This window comes from Diadema antillarum, unplaced genomic scaffold, assembly GCF_040938485.1.
Source record: "Diadema antillarum isolate AM-2024a unplaced genomic scaffold, OU_Dant_1.0 seq00001016_RagTag, whole genome shotgun sequence".
NCBI classification, from domain to species: domain Eukaryota; kingdom Metazoa; phylum Echinodermata; class Echinoidea; order Diadematoida; family Diadematidae; genus Diadema; species Diadema antillarum.
The window spans coordinates 99,950-113,044 of NW_027271851.1; positions in this window are offsets into that span (position 1 = coordinate 99,950).

Below are 13,095 nucleotides of genomic sequence, written 5' to 3' on the forward strand. Positions count from 1 at the left end.
CGCGTCTTAGCATGTATACATGTAGGCTTATACTATTTGACGTTGTCAACGTCTGGACCATACCTTATGTCGATAGTACTTTTTTTCGCGAGCGAGCGCTTTAGAAAATTTTGTATACATATCCTAAAACCTAACTACTGTTAAGCTCTGTTAGCTCTCTGAAGGCGGGCGCAAGAACATCATGCAATATGCCAAAATTGATATAATCACATTTCTGCTTCTTCCTTTTTTTCAAATTTCAGGGGGGATGATTGTACAGGCCATTCCCCTTGGTCTATTTCGGGGGGGGGGGGGGAGGGGGGAGAATGCATCCCCCACCCCTCTCCCGGGATTTACGCCCATGGTAAATTACAACCAGTTATACTGTACCTAAAACTTTGGAAGGAACATATGTGTATATATATGTATATATATTTTTTTTCGGTTACGGTAAGGAAATAAAAAAAACCACTAAGTCAAAATAGCAAAATCCAACCATCCAACCAAACAAACAAACACACAAAGCAAATAAGGAAAACAAACCACGAAAAAAAAAAGATTATGTAATTCAATTAACAATGCTACTCTAGCCCAACTCATGACGAACATAGCAAATTTGGTATTTTGATACATGTACAAACATACTGATCAAGTGGTGTATTCTACAATACATGGACTTTTACACTTCAAACATGGTTTCATCACTGCAAGACTCGTGAACTACGACAGACTATAGTGTGCGTCTTGGAATTAGGCGGGTGTTTGTCTTTTGTTTTGTTTTTTGTTTTTTTTTTAAGAAAAAATAAATCTCCCTAAAACAATTGTTTTTATATAAAAGTGATGTCTCATTTCATCTGCAGGTTCTTTCGTGTGGCAGCGGATCAAATTGGCCCAACGAGACCGAGGTGGTTTACCTGAGAAAATATCCCGTCCCGCTCTACGGACTTTTACTTTACATCCAAGATTTCGGGGACTGCGACTATGTGCAAGTTGAGTTGTTACATGTCATATGAAACGCGTTTAAATCATACCTTTTATCGATCGCACCTTTAGGGACATCGACTAGAAAGGATCGAAATGATCAGGATGAAATAACACTTAAAAATATTGCTAGCCTTGTTTAAAAAAAAAAAATCGTTGTTTAAATCACTGTTTCTATCGTAAAACCTTGCTCGATTAATATCAATGCGGTTGGTCTTTTACAAGTCAGAGATAGCTCACAGAGCTAAAAGAAACGGTAAATGACAATAATCTACATGTATAATCAAACTGACCGAGATAAATTTTTGTTATAAAATGCAATATGTAGGGCCTACTCTTCGTTTCTTGTCATAGTATATAATCCGAAGATTTTTCTGTAAATAATTGTAACCTTTTACGATCGTAATTCCATAAGGCTTTTAAATTATCCAAGTTATGATGAAAGAAACAATTGATATTACAGTGCAAAAGACGAGAAGAGTTAAAGCATTATCTAAGCCAATGTTTAAAGTGAACAATTTTTTTTTTCGACATCCGTCGTGCAGCGTGAGGCGTGCGTCATCGCAAGTCGACCTTAGTGGGTGTTTGCTTGTACATGACGGATTGTATTGCTTTGAACTTTCTGGTCTTTCTTTAATTCCAAAACCCATGTTCAGATTATAAGAATTATTAGAAATTAATCATAAGAATCTTTATAAAGAGGCAAAGATCTTCGTATTCAGACCAATGCAGTCAAGTCAAATTTCATGCAGATACTTTCGAGGTAAACAATACTGTAACAATGGCAGTATTAATGACGGAGCCATTGGGCACTAAGGCGGGATGGGGAAGAGAGGGTGTAAACAAGCTCGGGTGAGCCATGCATACCTAGCGATGAATGGACATTTCTTTGTCTCCTTCAAAATATATAATAGGATTTTTTTTCTTTACTTTCTTCTGTATTTTTTTTAATTCTTTTTTTAACCGAATCGGTGGAAATCATTCTTAGAGGTAGGGCTGACAAAGTTGTTCAAGTGGTTCCGGTAGCCCAAAATAGATACAGCCTCAGTATGTATGAAGAGTCTGTCAGAAAAAAAAAAACAAACAAACAAAAACAAATGATTAAGTCAATTTTGTTTAATTCTTTAAATCAAGATTTTTTCGGTACTATGTTGGCGTAGCATGCGGATGATATAAAGAAATTTATAAAATTCCGTAAAGGAGGAGGGGGGACGCAAAAATTTCTGGTGCTACTTCCGCGTTTTATGTTGTTTTTCTTTACTTTACTTTATTTTTTTAACAAAGAATAGACAGGGAGTGCGCGCCCGGTGCGCCCCTTTCCGTATCCCCCACTGTCTACAAAACAGAATGTTTAACTTTCTGAAATCTACACAAAGATGAAAATGGAGATTTTGTGCTTTTCACTGTGTTTTGCGTTGAAAGCCCGTAAATCCACTTCTCATTTTGTCAATGTTTGTTGAAAAAAATAGAGCCGGTGTTTAAAAGTCCGTGGCGCGGTATAGAAACAATGTCTTGCAAAGCTTACAAATCGAATCCCTTCCTCAGCTTTTCAGAGGTGCTCATGAAATTTATCGCACACATTAGTTATAGGGTGAAGATGTGCTAGACAGTTATTTCTATGTTTTGGAAACTGCGTTGTCATGGTAACGGCATATCATGGCAATAAATCTGGGCACAGTTTTTGTGGATTAAACTCTTGACTTTCTCATTTTTTCGAGTATTGATCAGAAACTTTAGAACGCACACTGGCCCTGGGTTAAATTGTGCAAGTCACATTTCTTATGTGTCAGAAACTACGTTGCCATGGTGAGGGCATATTACGGCGATAGATCGGGAAAATATTAGGGATCGAAGAAGTTCCACATATTTTTTTTTTTGATCTGTTTACAAATTCTTGGCACACATATTAGTGTCGAGGTAACGATGCGTAAGATGTGTTTTTTTCGAATGCACTGGAAACTGCGCTGCCATGGTAAAAAACATATTACGGCAATATGGCATATGGCGACAAATCGGGAAAATATTGAGGATCGAAGAACTTCTCTATCTATTTTTCAAGCAAAATGCTTGGTACAAAGATTGGTGTCAGAGTGACTATGTACTTTTGGCGAATGTTGCCATGGTAACTACATTATGGCAATAAATCAGGAAAAAATATTTCGGATCAAACTACTTTATCATTTCTTGAGCAATGTTCATGAGGAGCAAGAGACATCTATCGAAAGTGTTGAAAACTATAGTCCAAGAGCATTAGGTCAAAAAAGGCTTAAACCTGGACATTTTTGGTAACAAGCTGATTTTTTCAGGATAGGTCCAGAAAAATGTCTAGAATAACATACTAAAAGTCCTCATTAATCCTCTTTGAGCGTTTTCCGCAATCCAAGATGGCGTCCAAAATGGCCGCCATATCCAGAAATTCTTATAACTTTTCAACCAGAGAACCAAAGTACAAAATTTAAATGTCTAAATATATGTTTTTAAGCATGAAGAACTCAATAAAACACATATAAAGAGATTTTGATGCGCGCAAGTACGGTAATCCAAGATGGCGTCCAAAATGGCCGCCATATTTTGAAATTCTTATAACTTTCCAGCCAGGTACCGCACATACCAAATTTAGATGTCTAAATACATGTTTTGAAGGATGAGGAACTCAGTAAAATACATATTAAGAGATGTTGACGGACACAAGTACCGTAATCCAAGATGGCGTCCAAAATGGCCGCCATTTCCTTAAATACATATAACTTTTCAACTAGGCAACCCAATACAAAATTTAAGCGTCTATGTTTCGAAACATAAAGAACTCAATGAAATACATATTAAGAGGATGTTGACGCACGCATGTCCCGATTAAACCGCTCGACCTCTTCCTAAAATGCAAAATGGCGTGCAAAATGGCCGGCAGTCACAATTTTATCTCACAATTATGTAAATGTTAGTATAGTTTATAAGAAACATTTTTATTTAAAAATAGTTCTTATGAGTAAAGTATACAAATAAAATATTTGGATGTTAAACTCAAAGAGTGTGTCCTTGTTACGAGAGAAACATTTCACCATCGTATTTGTTGCTAAACAGAGAGCCTACTAGATCTTTTTACCACATGGTCTATTTTCGTCACCTCAAGCACATGGAATGAAAATTAAGTGCTAGCCCTTTTTTACTACCAACGCATTTGGTGTCTACCATGAGGTGAGTTCCATTTGAAACTGTCAGTTATCACTCAAGAAGTAAAAACAATTCTTGCTGATGTCTGTGCTACATAAATGTTGAAAATGAGTGTCTGCATGTGCGACAAAATAATGTGTAATTCATCACACGACAGTGAATTTCTTCGCTGCACGTATATTGCTCCACCTATTAAAACAAAGTGTCTAAATTATCTTATTCATTTCGTGTAGATTAGGTAAAACTATATTATAGATAGAAATCAGAGAATGTGGCACTGGAATACTCCTCTCCTACACGAGGGATCTTCTTTTTACTCGAAAGTGAAACATATAGCGCAAACGTTTGGTTAGATATTGAATTGCTTCCATCAAAGAGTAGGAAATATATAAAGTATAGTATTCAGGGAAATGGGCAATATATGGGAGGGTGTGAAAGGGGGATTCCCTCCCCCTCCCCCCAACATCAGGAAGATTTTGCATTTTCAGACTTGATATTCAGACATCTGATGCACCCTATTGGTGAAATTTTAAATTTTTGTTTCCATTAAAAAAGGAACAAAAAGTTATGTAATCATGGAAGTGCGCGGTCATAGGGTTGCCCGCTCCCACACGAGGGCAAAATTTCGTATTTTCAGACCTTAAATTTACAGATCTGTTGCACCTTTTTGGTGAAATATCTGATATTTGTTTTATATTTAACGCTAGAAGAAATATATATTCAGGAAAGTATCGGGGAGGGGGAAGTATGTGGGGAGAAAACTCCTTCCCATACGATTGAGAATTTGGCATTTTCCAATTTGAAATTCAGAGATTGAGCGCACTCTTTTGGTGAAATATCTGAGATTTGTTTTTGTCCTAAAATTAAGAAAATATATTAAGTGTATTAGTGGAAATATGCCGGGGAGGTGCAGGAGAGGTGTATGGGGGTGATGCACCCTCCCACAAAATGGATTTTCATTTTTTTGGTCAGGTTACGGGTTTAAGTATGGTGCCCAATGTTGGTGACATACTAGATTTTTGTTTCTATTAAAGAGTGTAAGTAGAATAAAGAATAAAGACTAGCATATCCAAGGCAATGAGCTAGTAGAGGATGGGGGAGGGGGGAATCCCTTTCGACTGGAGGGAGTTTTGCATTTCTTTGATCATTAACCGGCCTATTGCACCTTTGGTGTTATATTGATTGTCCATCCTCAAAGAGTAGATAATTCATAGTCTCAGTATCCCCATCCCCTCCAACTCCAGGGAGCTTTTATACTTGAATTGAAATGAAAATAATTATAATCATTTACACACATTTCATGGAATATTTGGGAATTGTTAATCAAAGGGGTATTTAATTTATATTGGGGATGTGAGCGGTGGAAGGGTTTTGTAGGAAGGACAAATTACCCTTACTTTTGCATTTTGTAAGTGAAAGATCTAGTGCACACATTTTGATGACATATTCGGAAATTTGTTAATCTCAAAAGTGTACAAAGTCTATGGAAAGGGGCCGAGCGAAGGACGTTTTGCATTTTTATGATTGCAATTCAATGCCAAAGTGCATATATGATGAATATTTGGGAAATAATGATTGTATATAGGCCATCCCTTTCCACAAGGGGAGGGGGAATGCATCCAAGCGAACCTATACCCGTGTTGTGCACATTTGAGGGAAAGATTCCACTGGACCTTCTGAGTTTTTGAATCTCGAACATTATGTTGAATATCTTTGTCTCTTGGTAAACAAACGGCGGCCATTATGGGCAACATTTGGTTTTCGCGAAGAACTCACGAGGTTTTATTTGTACTTACGTGCTTCATGATCACTGTATAAGTATTTTGTTAGGTTCCTTATGTCTCAAAATATATATTTACACATTTAAGTGCGCATCGATCGCGGTTACCTAGTTACAGGCTTATGAGAAAAACAGGAAATGGCAGCCATTTTGGACGCCATTTTGGATTTCTGAAAGTGCTTAAGTGCTTTATTTGTGTTTCAAAATCTCCGAATAAGTATTATATTTGGTTCCCTGTGACTAAAAACGTATATTTCGACATTCAAAGTGTGTACAGTTGAAATCTACTTACTTGCAAAATTATGATTAAAAAAAAAAAATCTGAAAATGGCGGCCATTTTGGACGCCATCTTGGATTACGGTACTTGCGTGCTTCAACAACTCTTAATATGTATTCTATTGAGTTCTTCATCCTTTAAAACATATATCTAGACATTCAAATTTTGTATTTGGGTTACCTGGCTGAAAAGTTATAAGAATTTCAGAAAATGGCGGCCATTTTGAACGCCATCTTGGATTACGGTACTTGCGTGCATCAATATCTCTTAATATGTGTTTTATTGAGTTCTTCATGCTTCAAAACATATATTTAGACATTTAAATTTTGTATTTTGGTTCTCTGGTTGAAAAGTTATAAGAATTTCTGGATATGGCGGCCATTTTGGACGCCATCTTGGATTGCGGAAAACGCTCAAAGAGGATTTATGAGGACTTTTAGTATGTTATTCTAGACATTTTTCTGGACCTATCCTGAAAAAATCAGCTTGTTACCAAAAATGTCCAGGTTAAAACTAATGCTCTTGGACTACTACGTCGCCATATAGTAACGGTGTATCCTTCATACTTCTGTCATATGCCCCATACTCAAAGTACTCGGTATTATCTATCATGTAGATCAGCACGCAGTCGCGACGTCGGCGCGGCAGCCTGCATGCTATCTCAAAGTCCGTATTGTGCGTGTGTGCACATGATACCTACTGTAACAGCATGCACGACACAGCATAAGGCAGACATCTTGAAATCATCTGGCACATTAACACGACTCGTTGATTGGCTGACCAGCTCATGCAAACAAATAGGATGACATTTATCAGTTTTTGCAACAAAACACTGATCTTTAGAAAGAAATTATTAGAGTTCTATCGGTTTTGTTACAAACTAATTTAATCTTCAGAGCAGTGCCGCAATTACTTAATAATCACGAAGGTATACATTGATTGATTTTCACGAAAATGGACTTATCATTTTTTTTTTTTTTTTTTTTTTTGCGAAGAAACTCTTCATAAACACATATATGGCTGGGGTTGGGCATGGTGATAAAGAATTAATATTACAACAACCAAAAAAAAAAAAAAAAATGCCATGGGTACTAATTGCATAAGAAGATGCAATCAAACATAAGTCAGAAAATCAGATATAGGCCTACGTGAGGTATCAGCCAATCAGAATTGAGTATTCAGAGACTTTAATATGTCTGATCTCTACCTTAATGCAACAGGGCCCTGAGCAAATTTTAAGCAAATCACACCACCGATGAATACCGAAGAATGCACAACAAACAAAATGTTCAGTGTTGGATCTAATCAACTTCATTGCAAAATGTTACAGGAAAGCTACATGAACAAAAATACACGTACATCTGTGGAACTTTTATATCATACTGAAAGTAAAATGGCACATTTTTACGGTTATACATTGCATTATGTTGGTACATACATTCTACGCTGATGTCAGATAACTTAACCCAAAGACTGAGTGAATAAAATAGGTGACACATATTTTTACATGTAATGAAAATTACCACAGGTTGGTTCTGAAGGGTCATTGTTATTTAAAATCATTTTCATACTTTAATGACAGCTAATATTGCACTTTTGGTATTTCACTAGCTTTATAAATGCTTGATCAAAACAAGAAAACAACCAAAAACATACAGTTAACTTTCTCTATTCTTCATAGAAAGTATATATCTTTTTATATACTTTCTGGACTGCATGATGTCACTTATGAATGGAAAGAGTTGATTAAGAACATCTCTAGCCAATGTGTATGTGAGCTCATTATTTTTTTTCTCTCACTTTCTTCTACATGTATATAAAAAGGAAGAAGTGTTAAACAGGCCTATTCTAAACATGCTCCAACTGCTTAAAAACTACATAAAACAGATGCAGTCAGCTGTAGACTGTTTTAATTTGGAGAAAAAAACTGCTTTTTTTCATGGAGTTGTGGTTTTGCTAATCTCTAAAGATAAATGTAGTCTCCGCATTATCGCGTAAGAAATGCTCTGCCCGGCACTTACTGATTATCAAGCGCACACTACTGTACTACGCATTAATAAGTCCTAGAACAAGAGAAAGGGGGGAAAAGATGGAAAAGAGGGAAATACCCTGTCCTCCATATCCACCGCGATCCCTGAACAAATGAGCTTGTGTAATAAATACATTTGTAGAGGGAAACCTGATTACAATGAAGACCTATAACCATGACAATTCCCTTTTTATATCAGGTTTCTCACTATTTGATGGTACAAATACACAAAGATAAAAAGATTTAGAACTTAACAGTCACCTTGCTGTAAGGTTCTGTTATACACTGTATCAGTTTTCTCACTATAACAGATGCATAAAAATAAAGGATATAAAGAGTTGTGACCAGCAAAAGGACCTCGTTATAACAGGGTTTTGTTATATCTGACCTCTTTATAGCAAGGTTCCACTGTATACACTTTCAGGATGAATATTCCTTTGGGCTACTACAGGCGACTCCCGTTAAGATGAAGTCCTCAGAACTGACAGTTTTGTATATCAAAATTTGCTATAGCAGAACAAATCAACCATATAAAGATGTTCAGATGATAATTTTGGGACCTGAACTCAACTTTCTGGATTAAAAATTTTCAAAATGTTTATAACATGAGTGCACTGTGATTAAAGATAGATGAAATGCTTACCATAATCAATAAATGATTAGCAATATGGTGTGATGAAGCATAATGACACATTCTAAAGATATTAGATTCAGCAGTGGCCAATAGGATAAAATCTAGTCAGTCAATAAGTCAATGACTGTTTGAACAATGTGTTGTGTTCTCAAAACTCGCTTATAATAAATACTGTGTACCTTGGTAAATTTGCCTTTCATTCAGTGTCGACTTCTTGTGCCATGGAACCACGATGGATGCATCATTAACATTCTTTAAATAATTCTTAAAGAAAATGCCTGGTGATGCGTGAACATTTGATGGATGTACTTGCCAGTACTGCTAGAAATAATGTCCTAAAGAAAGTGGGACATTGGAACATCACTGTAATCTTAAATCTAATATCCAGTGAAGCACATCTGCCTGGAGTTGCATTATCAAGTTTAAAAAAACAATAACAAAAGGAAAAATCACTGTGTTTGTGTATTTTGTGCTATAACACTGTTATCATATTGTTGAATATGGTAACTATTAAAGTAGAGACCCCCACAGGACAAAATAAATGAATGTTTTACACTTACATTACAATACAGAAATACAGTGCACATGCACAATTTGTACCATGATCATTATAAAGATAGTATTGAATATGATGAGCACACTGGACCAAAAAATGAATAAATAAATGAATAACAACCCACAAACAAAAGTAACATGAATATTCATACATTTATCTCACAATGTTGACATATAGTGTGATATGATTACAGAAGTTATGCAGTGCTCACACTTTCTTTTCATACTTCACCAACTTTCAGTCTAGATTCTTGATCCAAACTTGCCAAGAGTGGAAAAATTTATGTACGAGTTTTAGTTTTAAATGCAAATGAGAAATGCCAGAAGATACATATTGTGGCATCTTCAATGTCTCAAAACTAAAAGCAAAAGGAAATGGGCAATTATGGGTGTCAACGACATCCAAGGCTTTTGCTACTCCAAGACTGACTTCTAATTTACCACTTCACTAATCTGCCACTACAATCAACTCTCTTATTTGTTTTGTTTTCTCTTTCATGGTTCAGATGAGAAAACAAAGTGTACCTGAACTTCCCTGAGATGAATGTAAGGACACTGTTTCATAATGTGGTCGCTCATCAATTCCCCTAAAAATGTTGAGTTTTGCCAACTGTGCTGTACAAAGATGTTCAGAGTGGATGAAGGTACACATACAATTAATTAAGTTTTGAAAATCATGCCATCAGGTATTAACAAATATTACCATACTGGTAAACTGCTTTTGAAATATTAGGTTGATACTTCACCGATGCATGCATATTCATTGTAAATCCAGACATCCAAAGATTTTTCACTCTTTTGAAGCATTTCTAACAATCATTTTCAACCATAATTTCCTTGTTTCACTGCTTCTGTTTTACATATATATTAAGAGACACTGGTGCCGGATGGGACTATGTGACTCGGGTTGTACAAACTGGAAGATCTTTGAGGATGTCTTCGAAAGTGTCCTTTCTACAAGCACTGATGATATGCATTATACCATGAAGAGAAGATGCTGGAGTTAACCAAATGGAAGAACAAAGTCACTGAATTAAATAAGCAGTGTGCACAATTCCATAAATGTAACTGTTTTTTTCTTACATATTTCCTAGACAACTTTTCTCTTAATTTTTCTGTGACATAATTTTTTTTTCTCTCATCTTTATTCATTTTCTCCATCTCTTGCGTTTAATATCTAACCAAAGTATAATGTACCTATTTGCATTTTGATCATTACAAGCTAACAAATGCATTCGATCTCAAAGCACCTGGTTCTAAGCTTTTTCCCACATTTGTTTTTAGCACAGACAAATCCTCTCGATCCCACCACCATAAAGTGCCATGCACACTGTGTACCAGGGTATGGCCGATGGTGATAACACAGTTAAAGAGAAGCTTGCCACTGGGACCTGTCCTGTGTCCATGTCTCACACCCAGCACTGTTTAAAGTCACATCTGAACTCCATGTCTTTGGATTTATGACGAGGCAAGAAGGTCATACTAAAGTAGTAAAATGGAAGTAAGAATACATTATCTGGACAATTCCTTTACACAGACACCACAAACGAAAGACTAAAGAGGATCTACAAAATTCAACCACTTTTACAAAGCTAGTGACAACTGCACAACTGATTGACTTACATCAACTCTGTACATCCCATGAGAGAGAGAGGAAAAAAAATAAGACAAACTTGAGAGAAATTACTCATGTGGTTGCATGGAAACTTACATATATGTATATATGACAACTTATTACCCTGACTCTTTGCCCTTTTAGTGTCTAGACATGTGTTTTTATTTTTCATTAGCATTCAGTTATTCATCCAAGCTTGAGCTACTTAAAGACTAGCAAGCCCTCTCAGGTGAAGCAATGTACCTCAGTCCAACAGGAAGGCCATGGTGACACAAAAGGGATTAGGGGATTAGGTAATATCTACTCAATATAATCAGTTTCCAGACATCTGGGCCAATTAGGAAAAAACAACAAAAACAAACAAACAAACCCAAAACAAAAACAAAAAACAAAAAATAAAAACAAAAGCACTCCAGCAGCTGTTCAATCGATAAAGAAGAACAGTAAAGGTTGATCTCATGACAAGTGATTTGGCTCACACAAGAGGTCCTATGTCAGTAAAATGATGAATGTTTATGAGTGTAATGGACAGAATATTTCATGAGGTGAAAGATGAAAATGATCCGCCTCGTTGAATGGATCAATAATTTCATCTTTCACCGGGTGAAATATTCTGTCCATTGCACGAATTAAAAATATTTATCATTTGCTTTATATAACACCTACATATTTCAAAATAGATCCTTGTCATTTGATGATTTATGAATTTAGAAACAAGGGAGAATGTGCAGGATCTGAGATCGAGAGAGTGCTCACTGAGCGCTTTATGCTAGCACGCCGTCGCATACATACTGCAAACGCAAGCAGTAGCGTTTTAGTTGTGCAGTGAGCAGGCAGGCTCTCGGCGTGCGTGCAATGGAGTAAATTGTATGGATCCAAAATTGCATGGTAAATGGAGCCACAATTGCACGAATGATGACGTAATGGTAAAATGGGACGAATGATCAATAGCAAACAACCAATCAAATGACAAGGACCTATCTAGGTGTTATATAAATAAGAATATTGGTGTGTGGCATGGCTGATAGAATGGAACCATGACCGTGCATGTATGTTCCTTGAACTCAAAGGAATCTGATTAATAATTTTTCACATAACAGGAAAACTTAAAAATGCAAACAAACCATAATAATAGTGATAATGATAATAATAATAATAATAATGATAATAATAATAATAATAATAATAATAATAATAATAATGATAATGGAGAGAAAAGCAGCTGCACGGGCAGTTTTGCAGAGAGATGGAGAACATCAGCAGTAATGACACATGGTTATGGCTGAAGAAAGGAGAGCTGAAGAAGGAGACAGAAGGACTGATCATCGCTGCCCAAGAGCAAGCACTGTCAACAAATGCTCTGAAAGCCAAGATACAGAAGAGAGATGTGGATGCCGCATGCAGGATATGCTGAGAAAGAGACAAGACAGTGCAACATATGGTATGTGGCTGTAGTAAATTGGCGCAAAAGGAATACAAAAGACGACATGACAAACTGGCACAAGTCGTTCACTGGGAGCTTTGCAGAAAACATGAAATACCATGTGAGAGCAAATGGTATATGCACGAACCACAGAAAGTTTCTGAACATGATCAAGTTAAAATCCTGCGGGATTTCGATGTTCAAACTGACAATGTCATCCAGCACAGGCGTCCGGATATCATCGTCGTAGAAAGGGCTCGACAGATGTGCACAATCGTCGATGTCGCGGTACCGGGAGACAGCAGACTAGCTGAGAAGGAGAAGGAAAAGATAGAGAAGTACCAAGACCTTGCCAGAGAGCTTCGCCGCCTGTGGAATATGAGAACGAAGGTGATCCCTATTGTCATTGGAGCACTCGGAACAACGCCAAAGCAGCTGAGACGGCACTTGGACGACGTTGGTGTGCCAGATCGAGTGCAAACGCTCCAAAAAGCAGCATTGCTGGGGACCGCATGAATCCTGAGAAAAGTACTGGAAGTCTAAGGTTCCAGGATGGAACTTGACGTGATATTAATCTCCAAGAGATATCTTGTGAAGATAGAGATAACAATAATAATAATAATAATGATAATGATAATAATGATAAACAA